Here is a 5,049-nt window from a genome sequence, read left to right on the forward strand (position 1 = left end):
AATTCCATCTGCCACTTCCCCGCCCAATCATATAGTCTGTCAAGCTCATCCTGGAGAACGGTAGCGTCCCTGTCTGATTGGATTACTCTACCGATCTTGGTATCATCTGCGAACTTACTGACATTACTACTAATTCCTGTGTCCAAGTCATTGATGTAAATAATAAAAAAGCAGAGGACCCAGCACCGACCCTTGAGGGACTCCACTCGTAACACTGCCCCATTCAGATTTTTTACCATTAATTTGCACTCTCTGCTTCCTGCCACTAAGCCACGCCCTGTTCCATTTCAAAACTTTCCCATCTACGCCGTGAGCCTGTAATTTTAGTAATAGCCGGTGATGAGGGACTTTGTCGAACGCTTTACTGAAATCTAGATATAAAATGTCCTAGTTTTCATCTCTGTCAACCGCCTCGATTACTTTAGTGTAGAAGGACAACAGGTTAGTAAGGCAAGACCTACCCTTTGTGAACCCATGCTGTGAATCATGAATTAAATTATGTTTTCTAGATGGTCACGAATGCTCCAGCTATAACTGACTCCAGCATCTTTCCTACAACTGATGTTAAGCTAATTGGGCGATAATTTGAGGTGGCTGACTTGTCTCCCTTTTCGAAAATCGGCGTCACATTAGCTACTTTCCATTGATTGGGCACATATCCAGAATTTACCGACATCTTTAAGATATCGGTAAGAGGGCCACTAATGACTTCCTTGCACTCTTTCAGAACCCTTAGGAATAATTCGTCTGGGCCCGGCGATTTGTTTTTCTTCAACCTACCAATCTCATCCTGGACTACTTGCTAAGTGATGATCACATCCCTCAACTTGTCGTTCTCTTCGCCTTCATATACCTGAACTCTCTCCGGAATGGTTGTTAGATTTTCCTGCGTGAAAACTGAGAAGAAATAGTCATTCATCATTTGACTCATATCTTCTCCATTCTCAACGAGCTCGCCCGTGTTTGTTTTCAACGGTCCAATTCTGTCCCTTGTTTTCGTTCTGTACAATTTGAAGAAGCCCTTGGGATCGCTCTTGGCCTCGTTGGCTACCCTAATCTCATAATTTCTTTTTGCTAGGCGGGTGTTCTTCTTCACCGACCTGGCTAGCTCAACATACCTACCCCTGAGGTGGATTTCTCCGTTCTTTATTTTCCTATAAATTCCTCTCTTCAAGCCTATCTCATGCTTGAGTCTGCGGGTCATCCATTTGGGGTCGTTATTTCCCTTCCTGCGTGCTTGGTAAGGGATATGCTGTCTCTGACCCTCTGCAATTACTCTAACTAAATTATTGTAGGTCATTTCTACATGGTTCCCCTGTCTTTCCGGTTCCAGCCCTGAGATCTGGCCCTCATCCAGCCCTAGGGTTCCCCAATTTACCTCCTCAAGGTGTCTTCTGAGCCCCTCATAATCAGCTCTTCTAAAGTCAGGCACCAACACAGGGTTGAGTTCATGGGTCACCGCCCATTCTAATTTAAACATAATTTCCTTGTGATCACTGCCACCTAATTCTCCCCCAACATCTAGCTCGCTGATCATATTCTCGGTGTTAGTTAAGACCAAGTCTAGAATGTTGTTACCCCTGGTGGGCTCAGTTACTGTCTGCTTGAGAAAATTATCTTGTATTACTTTCAGAAAATCCTCAGATTCTAGATCACCCACCACGCCTTCCCAGTCTATATTCCTATAGTTAAAATCCCCCATTATGCAGACGTTTTTGCTCCTGCTCGTCCTGCCTACCTCTTGCAGTAATATATCAGTGTCCTGCCTGTTAAGGTTGGGTGGCCTGTAAAGAACCCCTAGAATTAGTTTGTCTTTCCCTTTGTGGACGTCCACCCAAACTGATTCTGAGTCGCCATTTGTTTGAACAGAGTTGTTAGCGGAACATTTAAGTGTGTCTTTAACATAAAGTGCCACCCCCTCTCCCCTTCTTCTCTTTCTATCTTTGTGAAACATCTGATAACCATCTGTTTCATACTCCGACATGAAGTTTTTGTTTGCAGTATCCACCCACGTTTCCGTGATAGCTATAATGTCGAATTTCTCGACACATGCCTTCCCCCTCAGTAGATCTATCTTGTTCCTGAGACTCCTACTGTTGGTGTAATAAGCCGTTAGCTCATCCTTTCTTATATCCTTTCGATTTCTCCTGTGCCCCCTAGTCCCAGTCTGCGATGCATTGACAGGCCCTACCCACTCGCCTACTCTAATAAATCCTGTAGGGTGCTAAGTAATCGCTCGAGGGAGTCTGCGAGAACCTCCACTTCCTGGAGTGACAGGTGCACACCATCCATGGCATACAAGGTGCCTTTATTGTAGAAGAGGTCCCAATTATCAAGGAAAAGCCAACCATTTCGCTTACAGTGGGACGCCAGCCTGCTGTTTACTGCTAAGGCTCTGGAAAGCCATCCCTCACCGGCAAAACACCACAAACGGCCGGCACCCCTCCGAAGTCTCACTTTAGCGAACGATTCCCTGAAGCGCCGAAATATCTCTTCGCTACCCACCTTACCGATGTCATTACCCCCGAAACTGCAAAAGACGATAGCTGTGTCCCCTCTCCTGCTAAAATTTCCTCCATTCTGTCAGATACGATGCCTGCCCCGGGAAAGCACACTCGAAGCCTATTTTCCTTATCCCTTGAACAAAAGTACCTGTCAATGAACCTGACTTGAGAGTCCTCAACCACCACGACTTTCCTCTTAGAAACTGTGTCAGTAGACGGAAGGGAAGCCGCTACAGGAGGAGAGGGAGGGGCGGCAACCATGGAAGGAGGAGGAGGAGGAGGAGGAGGAGGAGGAGGAGGAGGAGCTCTTCGTCTCATCATCTCTCCTCCTCTTACTGATAGTCTTCTACCTCTTAAATTCCCCTGCCAGGTTGCCTCTCTTTCTATCTTCTATCGATATTTGTATGCTGACTGCTCTTCTGAACTTGCTAACTGCATGCTTTCCCCCCTCCCGCAGCCTCGCCGCACACGACTTTCTACTCAAGCTCATCCCTTAAGGCTGCGTTTACACCAAGCGAGTCGCGTCGAGTCGCGTCGCGTCGCGTCATGACGATTCATGACGTATCATGAATCGCCACCCCAGTTATAACACTGATTTATATGGGTTTAAAAAAAAAAAAAAAGTTTACACCGGATGCTTCGAGTCACGTCACGTCGCGTCGCGTTGCGTCGCGTCGAGTCACATATAAAGCTGGACCTATTTTTGACGTCAGTCACAGCGAGTCTGCCGTGGTGTGTTCAAGCATGCTGGTGGAACTCCTAATCAACTTAGTTCAAGAGCCCCCTGCTATATATGATTCCAGTGACCCTAACCACCGGGATCGTGATGTCTTTGCTGCTTTATGGAAAGAAGTTTTCAGTTTTACGTATCATCCTGAAGCATGCACACCATTCACTCAACCATTCATACATATGTACATACAATGCACACAATGTTAAGATTGGGGCCTATCACAAAGCTAAGTTAGTAGGACAAGGAACAAGGGGGAGTGGGTATATTCATATACTTAATATGTATATTTTCAATATTTGTAAATAACAATGTTCACCATTCATATAGCATCCGTTACGTTCAATCATACTCAAGCATAAGCCAAGAAACCCGTCACCAAAAACATGAAGTAAATCATAACTCGCTGATCCCTTCTGGGAGGAAAGCGGCTCACCCAGACACACGAACATCAACTTCAGTATGATAAAAAAAAAAGCAAGAAAAGAACTAAAAAAAAAAAAAAAAAAAAAGGATTTGAAAAACGCCAATAAAAAAATAAAAGAAAAAGAGAGTAAAAGACCAATGGAAAACAAAATAAATAAGATTAATTAAAAAAAAAAAAAACGAAAACATGCATCCATTCTCCATGAAATCACATGAGTCATTGAGTACTGACTTGACTCAGGTTGACGCAGTCGGTGTAAACGGAGTTGCGTCATTATGAATCGCCTAAAATGACGACGTAACTCGACTCGACGCGACTCGCTTGGTGTAAACGCAGCCTAAGTTACTGTCCAAATCCCTTACGCACGAGTTAACCAGCATTTTCACTCTTTCATCCCTCACACTACGACTTGAACTCTTTCACCCAAAATTGACCTATCTTTCGGCCACTCCTCTGGACTCTTTTTAGGAGCAGTGAGCAGCGATTTTTTTTTTTTTTTGCCCTTGAATTGTCTCATTTACTGTAAAAAAAAAAAAGGACAATTTACCGTTTCACCCAACCAACGATTTTCTGACGTGGTTCATGTTTTTCTGGTGATAGATTTAGTGAATTGCACGATTTTGTACCTCATTTCCGTCGCAAATGTCTACTTTTCGAGTTATGCCTCTTTTCAAGTTATGCCTATCCCCTGCCCTAAACGATCTTGGGGACCTGTGGGAACACGGGGTTTTTGGGTGGGGGAGCATAAAATCGACTAATGCGCATTTCAAATGAGGTCGAGAAATCAACAGAATCACATTAGAGCACTAGTGAAAAGGCATAGCCTACATTTGTTTTCAGGAGAGCGGTGCAGGCGTCCATTAGGAGGAAAGCAGTGTTGCCAACGATCCGCTCTTGCTGTACAGGTGACCCGTTGGAGAGTCAGGGGTGAGCAGTGTTGCCAACGATTCGCTGCATAAGCGAGCATAGGTAAGTGAGCAGTGTTGCCAACGATTCGCTACATTTAGCGGAAATACCTGCTGCCACGGTGAGGAGCATTGCCATTTCATTTTTTACAAGAAAGGAAACAGCTCAGAGGCAAAAAAAAAAGGGAAACAATCATTTAAAAAATAACGGGAATCACTGCTCCTATAAAAAGGGTTCACAAGACTAGCCGGCGGTAGCAATATATATTCCGCCCAGTAATGGTAAGGGATTATATAGGGGGGGGGCTTGGTTAAGAGATGGGTCGAAGGGGGCGACGTCAGTTAATTAGGTTGCAAGGTTCGGCTGGAATAATTTAAATATACTCACCCACTAGGACCCTCCGAATTCTCACTGGTCCCCCAAGAGCGTTCTAATGTGGGGGGGGGTCGACCCCCTCTGTTAGCTAGGTCGTAAAGTTCGGT

Source organism: Eriocheir sinensis, chromosome 14 (genome assembly GCF_024679095.1).
Source record: "Eriocheir sinensis breed Jianghai 21 chromosome 14, ASM2467909v1, whole genome shotgun sequence".
Taxonomy (NCBI): domain Eukaryota; kingdom Metazoa; phylum Arthropoda; class Malacostraca; order Decapoda; family Varunidae; genus Eriocheir; species Eriocheir sinensis.